At 45.3% G+C, this 13,769-nt stretch overlaps 1 protein-coding gene across 5 annotated transcripts in view; it reads left to right on the top strand.

Annotated features, from left to right (window-relative positions):
* The window catches only part of Git (ARF GTPase-activating protein GIT1), a 626,665-nt gene that overhangs the window by 137,023 nt on the left and 475,873 nt on the right, over positions 1 to 13,769 (top strand). For all 5 annotated transcript variants that reach the window (XM_071686451.1, XM_071686450.1, XM_071686447.1 and 2 more), the window contains exon 2: positions 7,981 to 8,073. The gene's annotated coding sequence lies outside the window, so the exon portion shown is untranslated. The remainder of the gene's footprint in view (positions 1 to 7,980; positions 8,074 to 13,769) is intronic.

Raw genomic sequence — 13,769 nt, 5'->3', positions numbered from 1 at the left:
TGCGCGGCAGGAAATATCGTAATGACAGCGGGCGGCGGGGAAGAAGAAATTTAAGATCTTGTTTCTCTACTCGACCATATTTTTTTCCCCCTCCTCCCTCGCCTCCACCTCCTCACACTTCTTAAAGCTGTAGTATTTGGTTTGATGAGGGAAGAAATAGTAGATTTATAACTGTGTTGTAGAACGTTTGGGGTTGTAAGATGTGCAAGGTACATGGAGGCATAGGAGGGTTGGAACCCTAACGCAGAAGGCGAACTGGACTATTTCCTAACCCCATTAGCTGCCCGCCGCACTTCACGGCTCGTCGCTCCTCGACAACCCCTCACCCTCTCTTTCACCAGGTGATTAGCCAGTTACCTTAACGTTTATCGCTCAGTTATCCATTAATTAGCCAGCTTTTAAATAACCCTGCCCTCAACAGCGGCTCCAAGAAGAAGCACTCGGTATGTTTGTTGGGGAGGAGGTGGGGAGAGGGTGTGTCCTGCGTCCCAGCTGGTCTCCCAGGGAGGGTCTGGGACTCTGGCTCCTGCGGCAGCGGGACGCATGGGTTGGAATCCCCCCCTGGGCCGACGGTTCTTGCGTCAGGAGAGGAGAGGGGAGGGACGGTCTATCATTTGGACGGCGCTTCCTTGATGGTCAGGTGTTGGGCGGACATTCCTCAGATTTCCAGTCGATTTAGATGTGGTTGGAAAGCGGGAGAAGAGAGTAGAGAGGAGAGTAGAGAGAGAGAGAGAGAGAGAGAGAGAGAGAGAGAGAGAGAGAGAGAGAGCATAACGGTAAACGAGACTTGAGAGCGAGCTAAGAGATAGCGAGGGGAATGAAGAAGTCGCGAGGAATAGAAATATGAACCAAAAAGGGAAAAGTAAGAGTAACAGAATTAAGGACTGAGGAACAGAAAACGGTAATAGCAAGACAGAAATGAAAAACAAATATCATCACTAACAGACAAACACCAGGACAGACACAGGACAGACGCAAGAGGAACAGGTAGACAGAACCTAGGAGGGAGGCGGCGACCGGTGACACAGAAAGGGACGGGTGCAAAAGGGACAGAAGAGAAGAGAAGAGAGAGAGAGAGAGAGAGAGAGAGAGAGAGAGAGAGAGAGAGAGAGAGAGAGAGAGAGAGAGAGAGAGAGAGAGAGAGAGAGAGTATATATTCATGACGCAGCCTGACGTGCAGGACTTGTTCTGTAGCGAAGGACGCCACTTAATGACTGTTGTTTGCATGAGGAGGCGGAGGAGGAGGAGGAGAGGAGTATGGAAATGTGTATCGGAAAATGATATGACTTAAGTCCCTCCCACCGTGGCATTTCCAATTTCTTGCTCGCATCCTCAGTGCTTTATGATGAAACTTGTAATCTATTTTTTTTTCCTCCTTTTACCCCTTAATCTGACGAACAATAACTATCTATCGGAAGGACTCTGACGTGGATAGACACAGTGACGGAAATATCTTTATCGTGTCCATCTATCATCATCCGGGCTTCTTGCTCCCCTGACCTCCATTGTACGTGAACTGACGTCTGATCAGGGTGATTAACGAGACGAAATGATATGTCCTTTATATTTTCTTTTTTCTAGGAGGAAGTGACACGAGGTTAGATATAAAAAAAAACCAAAAAAACACATCCTCCCTCTGTACTGTGTGCCTGACTAAGCATCAAGACACAAGGGTTGGTTAGCCGATGTTCCTCTACTAGTTCACTTTGGCCTTTGGATGGTTTGCCGTCCCTGCTTGGGCCCGGAGTGCTAAATGTGATTATAACGCTCTTTACAATTACCGTGAGAGACTGTGTTGTTACAGGGGGTTGTAGAAGAGCAGGTTTGTCGTGAGAGACTAAAACGTGTTGTTACGGTAGGAGGACAGGTGTGTTGTGAGAGACTGTGATGTTACGGTGGCCACAGCTGAGGGTTGTAGGAGGGTAGGTGTGTTGTGAGAGACTGTGATGTTACGGTAGCCACAGCTGAGGGTTGTAGGAGGGTAGGTGTGTTGTGTGAGACTGTGTTGTTGCGGTAGCCACAGCTGAGGGTTGTAGGAGTGCAGGTGTGTTGTGTGAGACTGTGTTGTTGCGGTAGCCACAGCTGAGGGTTGTAGGAGGGTAGGTGTGTTGTGTGAGACTGTGTTGTTACGGTAGCCACAGCTGAGGGTTGTAGGAGGGTAGGTGTGTTGTGTGAGACTGTATTGTTGCGGTAGCCACAGCTGGTGGGTGTAGGAGTGCAGGTGTGTTGTGTGAGACTGTGTTGTTGCGGTAGCCACAGCTGGTGGTTGTAGGAGTGCAGGTGTGTTGTATGAGACTGTGTTGTTACGGTAGCCACAGCTGAGGAGTAGGAGGAGGACAGGTGTGTTTGTCTGGTATAGTGGTGAGTCAAGGACACCTCGATTGGGGTGGAGGTTGATGCGTTTCTTCCATGTTCCGTCTCGGTAGAAAACTACCGTCTCCCACCTGAGCACCACTGAAGGTAAACACGATCCAGTGTGATATCATCGCCAGGAACGACCATTATATCTGCAGTCTTTCCCACCTGATCACCGCCACTGTTGAACAGGATCCGCGCCCTTCTTTCCTGCCTCACCACCACCTCTGCTGAACAGGATCGAGTCTTGTTCCCACCTCGGCATCACCACTGTTCAACAGGATCCAATGTATTACCCACTTGATAACCACCACTGATGAATAGAATACGGACCGTCTCTTTTATGATCGCATCCGCAACTCAACAGGTTCGAAAAATCCCTTCAAACCCATATCCATTTTTCCAGCCCCGTATCCAATTTCCAGTAATTCTGGTGTTGTATTCTTAGGCTTACTGATTGGTGATTTCAACGTCATATCTACACTTATCAGGCCGTTGTGATATATGGGGGTCGACGTGCTTTCAATGGGCTTTGAACCAGGGACGAGTTTGTGGGGTTGGTTGTGGATAAGGAACTGTGGTTTTGGTGCATTTGCACATGACAGCTAGAGAATGGATGTGAGCAAATGCTGCCTTTCTTCGTCTCTCCTTGGCACTCCCTCGCTAACACGGGAAACGGCGAAGCATATACACTGGGCTGGCTGTTGGATTACGGGGCAACCTGCAGCGTTTGATACCCCCCCTCTCGCCCCACCACCACCACCTGTCTCTCCCTCCTCACCACACTCGGAGGCAGCTGCTGTTACCCCCTGCTGCGCCCTGGAACGGCCGCTGCCTGGAACACCTGGGAATGGGAATGGAATTTCTGGTATGTGAGAGATATGCTAGATGACGTGTTTTAGAACTCCTGAACTCCGGGAGGTGGAATTGTGTTGTCTGGCGATATGTGGTACCTTTACCAGTTTCGCGCGTCCCACCACGTGCCCTACACCTTGGTCCCAGCTGTTCCTTTCGGGACTTGGAATGGGAATCGTGTGCCTGGAATGTCAGGAATTAGGCAGCAGGTGGCGGGATGTGAAGGCAATTAAGAGAGATGATGTAAGCAGGAAATAGTTTTTGTTTTTTAGTATTAGGATCAAGAATTATCTATTCATCTATTCATCTTGAAGATTTTCCTGTTATCATTTAAGTTTTAACTTTATCCTTATGACAGATTTTATCTGTTTACTCCATTCCATGTTTTCCTGATGCCAATTTTCATCGTTCGTTTAAATACCCCTCCAGTTTGCGTAATGGATATATGTCATATAATTAATATTTGGAAATTTAACACATACAGTTCATTACGTATTAGAAAAGAAAATGCTTTTATCTATTTTTCTTATGCAGGTGATCTTTCGTATCACTCCGGTTGTGTTTTATGGTCGTGCAAGCAAGTGACATTTTGTCCAAGTACCGTCCATAAACCTGTGCTCAGTATGTGGCGGCGCACTGGTTCAGAAGACTTGTGTAAAACAAGGGTGTCTGTCTCCCCTCCTAACTCAACGATTTGTGTAATGTACAGGTTCGAGTCTGAGTTGCATTTGATCCTAGTAAACTCGTGAGATTCTGCTTGTAAAGTTATTTCGTCAAAGTCATTCTCTTCGGGTATTGTGTAATCTTAGAAACATTCAGAAACCATCAGAATTTTTTAAGGGAAACAGGTTATGACTTTTATTTCTTTTTTTTTTTTTTGAAGAGTTTAGGGTTGGAGTTGGGGCTGGGGTGGGTAGTTGACGGTTCCCTCATCTTACACCACCACCACCTTCAGGATGGAGTTGACACATCTCCGTGACCTTCACCACATCCCAAACTAGAACGCAGTATAACCTCACCTCGAGACTGGAACAGGAAGCGTGTGCTCCTGAGTCATTGAGATTGCTACGTAAAAACATAATTCTTAAAGAGAGAGAAAAAAAATAATAAGAAGACTGAGAAGAATTATAAGTTGAATGTTGCTTTGTTTATATTTTCCATGTGTTTCCAGGCTTCTACGTGTTTTTCATTGCTTTGCCTGTTTCCATCACAAGTGTCCACGCTGTTCATACCTTCTGTTCCTCTTCAAACACTTGCCTTTCTCGAGAAATGCTTATTGTAGGTGTAGCATTCTCTTTATGTGTCTTGGCTGCGTTCATCACATATATATATATACATATATTCTCTCTTTTTATTTCCTGCTGAGGTGCATGACTCTCTGTGTCTGTCTGCCTTCATTCGTCCTACTGTCATTTCTCATATATTTGGCGTCATTTCCCGTGCTTTTACGTATTTCTAGATATTTTGTTGCCTATAGATGTGTGGGGAGAAAAAAGAAATGACAGTTTCTTCTTAATTAGGTAAATTCAACAGGTGCACGTGGCATACTTGCCACGCGCACGTGGCGCGCTCGAAATGCACGCGAAGCGCACAGCAGATACACACGTGGCAAGCTCACAGGCTCTCCACGCATGACGGGCCTCGTGCCCACCACGTGTGTCTACTAATGCGCCTTTTGGCCATGGATGTACAGGATGGATGTGGGCACGCGAGGTTGTTTTTCGTCTGTTCCTGGCGCTACCTTGCTACGCGGGATACGGCGAGCAGGTATAACTGACACACACACACACACACACACACACACACACGCACACACACACGCACACACACACGGGGAAGGAGGTACTTTGGTCTTTGAGGTGCTGTAGAGGGTCAGACAGCTTGATGTGTGAGGTAGTGGACGAGGTGGGGCAGTTTAGCGTGCAAGGTAGTGGAGAAGACAGTTTAATGTATAGTAAAGCGGGGTTGATCTCTAGGACTGGAGAAAGTCTGGCCAGATACCAACAGGACATTGGATAAGGCCGGATAACTCGTGTGTCAGCCATGTGTCCGAACAGTGAGGGATTGGAAGGAGGTGGAGGCGGCGGCGGCGGAGGCGGCGGAGGCGGAGGCGGCGGCGTATGCCTGTGCTGGGTAATGCTTGCTAAGACAGGCTACTGCACATGTCGCTGCAGGAAGGATCCCCTGGTGCTGGGTGTTGGGGGTCACCTTGGGACGTCGACACGCTATCTCCCGCTGATGCTAATCCCTCTGTTGCTGCTGCTGCTGGTGCTACTACTACACACCCACCCAACGGCACGGTATGCCTCCTCCCTCCTCAGCCACCCACTCTCTCCTATTACCCTAGTTTCCCTCCGTGATATGATTGTTTACGGTATCGTGACGTGGTACGTTAGCGAATTAGCCTCCCGGGAGAAAGAGACGCGAGCGCGTTCACAACGGGATGAAAAGTTCAATGATTAGAATTTTATCGTACAACGGAACGTAAGTCTGTGAGGAACTGATGTAACCAAGGGATACAGACAAGTACAAACATTACGTACGATGTAGACGCAATGTCAGACTTGTTTGCAATGTCAGACTTGTTTACAGGAAGGACTTTGACTTGAGAACAGACGAACACGCACAGCAATAATGTACTGAGAGATTAAGTTTTACGAAAAAACAAGAACAAATCAAGACAAGAACCAACATCAGAGGCAACATTTCTTCAGTGAACAAGAAAACTGGGTAAACCTCGACCTGACCCGAAACTTTCTTTTGAGAGTCGCTGCGTTCAAGACCAAGCAGATGAACCAGTCGTGTAACATCTTAAAATCGTCGCTTCTAAGCTTATTTCACTTCGTTCGGAGCCTCTGTTCCCTTCCTCCCGTTTTCGATGCATGATGTTAACAACATTAGTGTAAGCAGGTGGGATCATTACCTAACTTTTTAACAATGTTAACCAACCGTTTGATATTGGTAGCCAGCCAGTTAACATGTCGGTGTCATGAAACATGTGTGCAGGAAAACGAAGAGAAATGGAACTTTGGCAAAGTAAGGCAATTAACCTGCACGTGCCATTACATGGCAAAATAAGGTAATCATCCTGCACGTGTCATAACATGGGAAGGTGAGGTAATCGACCTGCACGTGTCATTACATGGGAAAGTAAGGTAATTAACCTGCACGTGTCATAACATGGGAAGGTGAGGTAATCGACCTGCACGTGTCATTACATGGGAAAGTAAGGTAATTAACCTGCACGTGTCATTACATGGGAAAGTAACGTAATTAACCTGCACGTGTCATAACACTTGTGTCTGCCTAGGGCACGTGTTTGGGTAAGGCCACACGTGCGGCAGATGTGTGGACGCATGATACAGAATAACACGCGCGTTGGGCAGACGAAAGGGCGTCTGCTGAAGTGAAAGTCACGTGTCTCGTGAATAGCGAAGGACGGCGCACGTGGCAGACCGTCACGTGCAGGTGCGAAAGGGCCGGACGGGGCACGTGAAGACCATTGGCGAGGAGGAAAGTGCGTTGTGGGACCAGGTGATGACGATGCACGTGATGCCAGGAACGGTACCGGGCAGGTAAGGCACGTGCTTTGCCAGGAGGGCACGTGGTGTGGTGAAAGTGTCACGTGCAGCGGGTAAAGTCAGCAACCACCCCCTACCTCCTCCTCTCTCTCTCTCTCTCTCTCTCTCTCTCTCTCTCTCTCTCTCTCTCTCTCTCTCTCTCTCTCTCTCTCTCTCTCTCTCTCTCTCTCTCCTGGCGAGTTGAGAGAGAGAGAGAGAGAGAGAGAGAGAGAGAGAGAGAGAGAGAGAGAGAGAGAGAGAGAGAGAGAGAGATGTTACCATGAAAGACCTCAGGCTGGCGTGTATACCTGGTACTTGACTACGTCAGTTTAAGACGAACGACAACCCCACAATATGACCCGTCGTATGTACGTAAGGTTTGAGTTGAGCCTACGCCTGAAGAATATAAAAACAACAACCGATTCAAAAAAGGGGGTTTGTCGGGGGGAAGAGGAGGGTCATAAGACACAGATGTTATATTTTCTTGATCTTCTTGGGTAGTTTATCTGTACAAAGTCTGATGTCGAGTTGGATTCCACAGTTCCCCCCTTTACGCATGAAGCATTTAAGAGGCAATTGCTTGCTTTGTACAGGAAGTTAGTCTTGAGAGAGGTGGTCTTCTTGCTCCAAGGAATCAAACACACACACAACTTCAATGCTTTACCTGCGAAGGGGGCAGAAAGTTCAGTACCTGGCCACAGGGGAATTTGCATATAATAGTCATCTGGCAGGTCGACTCCCGTCCGCACCACCCACTTCTTACACGCATTTGGGTCTTGATTTTTTTTTTTCTACAGCGTTGATAAGAGATTCTGATGAATCTCAAGGAGCCAGGTGCTGTCTTAGGTATGAAAGGAGGAACAAGCTGTGGGACATTGCCTGGGTTTACATTGCAATATATGTAGAAAAGAATATATATATATATATATATATATATATATATATATATATATATATATATATATATATATATATATATTTTTTTTTTTTTTTTTTTTTTTTTTTTTCATACTATTCGCCATTTCCCGCGATAGCGAGGTAGCGTTAAGAACAGAGGACTGGGCCTTTGAGGGAATACCCTCACCCTTTTATAAGCCTATAAGTCCATATTGATTGCAGTGTGGGAATACATGTATACATGCGTATGAATAACAGACTGTACAGATGAAAATGCTTCGTAACCGTAACCCATTCTCATTTTCATTTTCAGTTGACGTTGAGTTAGAAGATGAACTCCTTCCGCGACTCATCCCTCTGTCCACTGTTGCCCATAAGTGAGGATTTCACACGTGTTATCTGCCAGGTAAGAGTCCCCCTTCACTGTGTCTGCTCCACAGTGTATGTGGTAATTTGTAGTATTTTTCTCGAAAATTGTATTTTTGAAATAATTTCATGGCAGCACAGATGCCTAGCCTCGCGTGTGAGTCTGTACGCACACGCCTAGGCTTGCGTCTGGGTCTGGACACATATACCAAGTCTTGCGTATGAGTCTTTACGCACATGCCCAACCTTACATCTGTGCTTGTAATACCACATACCTTAAACTACAACACATATATGAACATCTCGTATACCCGTACCCATCTCTTTTTACAAACACACTCACACACACACACACGCACACGCACGCACGCACGCACACACACACACGCACACACACACACACACACACACACACACACACACACACACACACACACACACACATACACACACACACACATTTTTCTTCACATGATTTCATGGCAAGACGTACGTGTGGACTTAAAACTTGCTCTGATTTGTGCTTCACATGTGCTGGCACGTACATATGTACAGACCAACACCTTGGCCTAACCTCCACATCCTAACGAGTGCTTGATGACATCCAGACTTTGATGTAAAGGTGAGTTTTGCTCACACACACACACACACACACACACACACACACACACACACATATATATATATATATATATATATATATATATATATATATATATATATATATATATATATATATATATATATATATATGATATGTGTATGTGTATGTATGTATATGTGCGTGTGTGGGCGTTTATGTATAGACATGTGTATGTGGGTGTGTTGGGATATTCCTCGTCTTTTTCCTTGCGCTGCCTCGCTAACGCGGGAAACTGCGGTTAAGTATGATATAAAGAAAAGAAAAAAAAAAGAATATGTCATATTTGATCGCTGTTTCCAGCGTAAGTGAGGGAGCGTCCAGAACAGATGACTTAAGTTTTATAGGAAAAGGATTCTCATATAGTTCTTTCCTCTGTTCTTTTTTGGTAGGAAATACAGGAGGGGTGGATTTGTAACTCTCCCCTCTGTCCCGCTCATACTGGGACATGCTGGTTATACGTGGACAGTTTATAGCTTCTGTTATCTGGACTATAGATAACTATAGATGACATAAGCCGTGTACATAAGGGTATATGTAGGACTGTACACTGTCATTCTCGACCTCAACCCATGGACCACACTACCACATCCTCACTCATTTGTGATACTTTAAGATGTGATTTATACCTATTTTGTTCTTCATGTTATGTTGTGTTATTTATAGACAGTTTTACTGAAGATGGGCATTGTTCGTATACCCGAAACGTCTCGTGTATTTAAGGAATAATGTGAAAATTAGTAGAGGACATTAAACCCGCACTTCATCTGATCAAGCAAAGCGTGTGGTGTGAAAAATTGACAAAAAAAACGACAAAAAGCTAGTGAGTGTTAGATATGCACTGGTCTTTGATATGTGTGTGAGTGTGTGTGTGTGTGTGTGTGTGTGTGTGTGTGTGTGTGTGTGTGTGTGACTTTTTTCATCTATCTGTCAACCAGATACAACACCTTCGTTCACCGTTCCGATCGCCATGAACGGAGAGGCTGGACATGTAATAATTTTTTTCCTCCCCCTGCTGGTAGGGATGGCCTGGCTGGAGCCAAGTCTTGAGAAAGGGAAGCCGCGCACAATACAAGGTATTATTATTATTGTTGCACTCATGCGACCATTATGGACTTCAAGGGTGACTTGTGAGAGACCCCTTTTTTTTCTTCCCTTCACTCCCTCGAGCCAAACCTAACCATACTGGGCCATTGTTGCCTATGAAAGGCGTATTGTGTTACACCTCAGTCATAATTCATATGTGTAAGGGTACGTGGCAGTACGCGGGAAAGACAGAGAAGACAAGAGGACCTGATGGTCATTGAGGAGCTTATCTGTTGAAGGACAGTACGTAGGGGTACATGGGAAAACCAGATGACCAAAGACCTGATGATCTGTAACCAGGTCGCTGCCTGCTGGAGGAGAGTACATTAGAGTACATGGGAAAGGCAGGTAATGGAAGACCTGATGGTCTGTCATGAGGGTATCTGCTGGAGGAAAGTGCATGGGAGAGGCAGTTAGCAGAAGACCTCATCGTCAGTGACGAGGTTATATGCTGAAGGACCGTCCTTTGGGAAAGTCTGATAACAGAACACCTGATGGTTTAAAGACGAAGTTATCTGCTGGAAGACAGTAATATTTACCTTTGCTCCTAAATCTATTTAGATGGAGAGAGGATAGTAAAGTTGAAGACGTACACATCTACGTTATAATTGGCCCCATACTCCCACCAACTGCTTATTGGAATAATAGACTCGTTGGTACAATCTGTTATTGTACTTTATATTAAGTACATCAGCAGAGCCGGTGTTTCGTGTCACGAGGAAGTAAACTTTGAAACATCAGGGTGTGTGTATAGTATCGTATCCTCTGTATTGTTATGGTGAAATCCGATCCAGCCTTCTTAGCCTGCAGCTAACTCCAACAATGGCACACTGAGGGAGTGTCAGAGCCAGAGGGTAATGCCGCAAGGGACCCCGTTAGCTCTCCTCGCCAGGTGAATTAATATCATAACAGAGACGAGGCTGGCGGCCCGTTTTCCACCTGCTGTCCAACATGTTTTTCTTTTCTCTCTCTTTTTCTCTTTCTCTTTTTGTCGGTTTTTTTTTATGTCCTCCATACTGCAGTCTGTGCTTGGTCCTGCCCTTCACGATGTCGCCACACTTAAGTGTGAACCAATTTTGTACTCTCGTTATCTTCAACTCTGGGCTAGACTCATACTTCAGCGATGTATGTGTTACCAGTAAATAGTCGTGCATCAAGAAGAATTAACGTACTTGCTGCCTTATCTTTTGTTTCAGAATGTAGCCACAGTCAGGTTGTTTCTGTTTGGAGTAAATGAATTTCCACCCCCCCCTACCTGTAACACTTTCCTATAGAATTTCCATGGTGGTATCCTTTCCTCCATCCTACAAGTCGTTTCTTCTGAACTGTTTTCCTGCCGACACTTGAGCCGGATGGAGCGATGGGGTGCGGGGGGGGGGAAGGTGCTAATTGCTTTACTATCGTGTTCCCTATGACAATTAAGATTATGACCACAGATAACCTCGTAATAGACTATATCAAGTCTCCCATTATCACCCACCTCCCGTTCTCTCTCTCTCTTTGGGGATAGGGGAGAAAGAATACTTCCCACGTATTCCCTGCGTGTCGTAGAAGGCGACTAAAAGGGGAGGGAGCGGGGGGGCTGGAAATCCTCCCCTCTCATAATTTTTTTTTAATTTTCCAAAAGAAGGAACAGAGAAGGGGGCCAGGTGAGGATATTCCCTCACAGGCCCAGTTCTCTGTTCTTAACGCTACCTAGCTAACGCGAGAAATGGCAAATTGTTTGAATATATATATACATATATATATTGGTTATATCTCTTGGTGATATAATTTGTACGTGAAGGGAATTTTCTCAGCTGTGTGCTTGTTGGATTTATTCGCGCTCTTTAGTTATAGGTCATTAATCCAAAGATTATTAGGGTAAGGATTTTAATTCTTTTATTCAAAAAAAACTTCCTTAAATTAAGTTAGACATTTGTTATTTGCTTTCAATAGCATTAAAAGGTCGGGCACTGCTCTCAAGCTATTATGCCTGGGAGTATAACAATATATTTTGGTTGCACGAGACTTGGTGATATGTGGCAACTGTGTGCTTCCCACATGCCTTATCACGTGTCCCAGCTGCTGCTGGGAACGGGAATGGGAATGGTATGCCAGGAATGCAAGTGTGAGAATGGTGGGGGACACATGGTCGCCTCATAGACACCTGCTGGTCGTGGGGAAAACAGTAGTATGAGTTGACAGATTTGTATTAAAGCGAGTATTAAATAGACGGTATAGCAATATAAGCTTCTTCATTTTATCTTGTTTCGTCAATACATCGTCCAATAATGAATGTTATTCTTGAAGAAAATATTCAGAAAACCCACACCAGCAGGCACTAAATACAGCGTTAGTCGTGTAGCTGGCGGTATGTGGCAACTAGTATAAATTTTCGGTTACCGACGCACGCGCGTCACGTGCAGCTGCTGCTGGCAGGCCGCACGCCTGCTGGGAATGAGAATGGAATTTCAGGAACGCTGGGAACTCCGAGTGGGTAATGGAGAACGCTAGTGTTACTGTCTACATCATGGGAAGTGTATTTGAGCGGTCTGACTCAGGGTAATTAACAGGATTTTCTTCCATTTTCTTTCGAGAGCATTTGAATGATACTCTTGTAAATGAAAACAGAACTACATGTACTCTAGTGACACCAAGAGAATTATGACCTTTTTTTTCATTCATGTTTAGTCGTAGGTTAGTTGGTGATTTGGGCCTTAGGCTTGTCAACTGCCAGTTGAGTGATTAGAGGCCGTTAGCAAGCAAGAGCCACCATCCGATAAATCTTTAATTAAAAACACGTTCCTCAAGCGTTAAAGATAATTATGAGACTACATACGTTCCCACTGTGTGTATATGGCCCTCCAGCGGAGTTATATGATAAGGTCTTTGATGCTTAGAGTCCTGATGTTGCCGTCTGTGGAGACTTTGAGTAGAAAGCTATTCTCTGATAACGTGAGATACATACATACATATTCGTCATTTCCCGCGTTAGCGAGGTAGTGGGAAGAACGAAGGACAGAGCCTTAGATGGGAAATATCCTCACATGGCCCCCCCTTCTCTGTTCCTTCTTTTGGAAAAGTAAAAACAAGAGGGGAAGGATTTTCAGTCAGTATAATACTCAACTACAAAATGAATTTGTAGGGCGGTATATTTGCACACTCTTGCAGTATGTTGAAAAATCTTCGCGTACTTAGAGGTCAAGTCATTTCAGTAACTTGGCGAGAAGTGTGAGGCAGTTCACGACTCCAGGTGGTATGGCTATGTCCCGTTCCCTCCCCTTCTCCCCTGGTGAGGGGAGACGTGGGAAGCCGTCCGTGGCTTGAGCAGCAACAGCTGGTACACTCGTCCACCGCGGACCCTTCCACCTTTCTCTTTCTCTCCCTCAGACGCTACTTCTGGGCTACCTGGAATGGTCAAGGGATAGGAGAGAGGAGGAGGAGGAGGAAGGGGGACATCTGGAATGTGGCAGGGGTGCAGGGTGGAGCTGATGGTTGGAATCCCTTAGGAACGGAGGGAGGGAGGGAAGGTGGGGTGTGTTCTGGAATGTGGGCGTAGGGCAAGAGCGTACGTAGGACAGGTGACAGATGTGCGAGGGTGATGCAGGTGTTTTGCCTCTTGAGTTGGTAATACAGGAATGAAACTCACGCTCCAGATATTCACACCGACTTTGTATCGTAACGTTGAATGTTGAACAACGGCGATGCTGAGGAAGACAAGACATCATAATGAATGTTTTTGTTATTCATTATGTATTTCCATGCGTACAAGTGGTGTACTATACATGGTAATTCTAATGATTAATGTTGGTATAATTATTTTTATCCGAGCGATGATTTCTTTGTAGCAGTCTTTTAAATCATGCGTTTCGATATTTTTGGGGAATTACTTATATATCATCATTTGATATATCTTCGTTTTCTGTTCGTTATTATGCAAAGTTATTGGTTACGTTTTATTATGTAAAGTTATTGATTACGTTTTCTACATGTTAGTATGTAAAGTTATTGGTTACGTTTTCTACATG

This window comes from Panulirus ornatus, chromosome 42 (genome assembly GCF_036320965.1).
Source record: "Panulirus ornatus isolate Po-2019 chromosome 42, ASM3632096v1, whole genome shotgun sequence".
Lineage (NCBI taxonomy): Eukaryota > Metazoa > Arthropoda > Malacostraca > Decapoda > Palinuridae > Panulirus > Panulirus ornatus.
The sequence above is the reverse complement of the archived record's forward strand: the minus strand, read 5'-3'. Positions and strand labels throughout refer to the sequence as shown.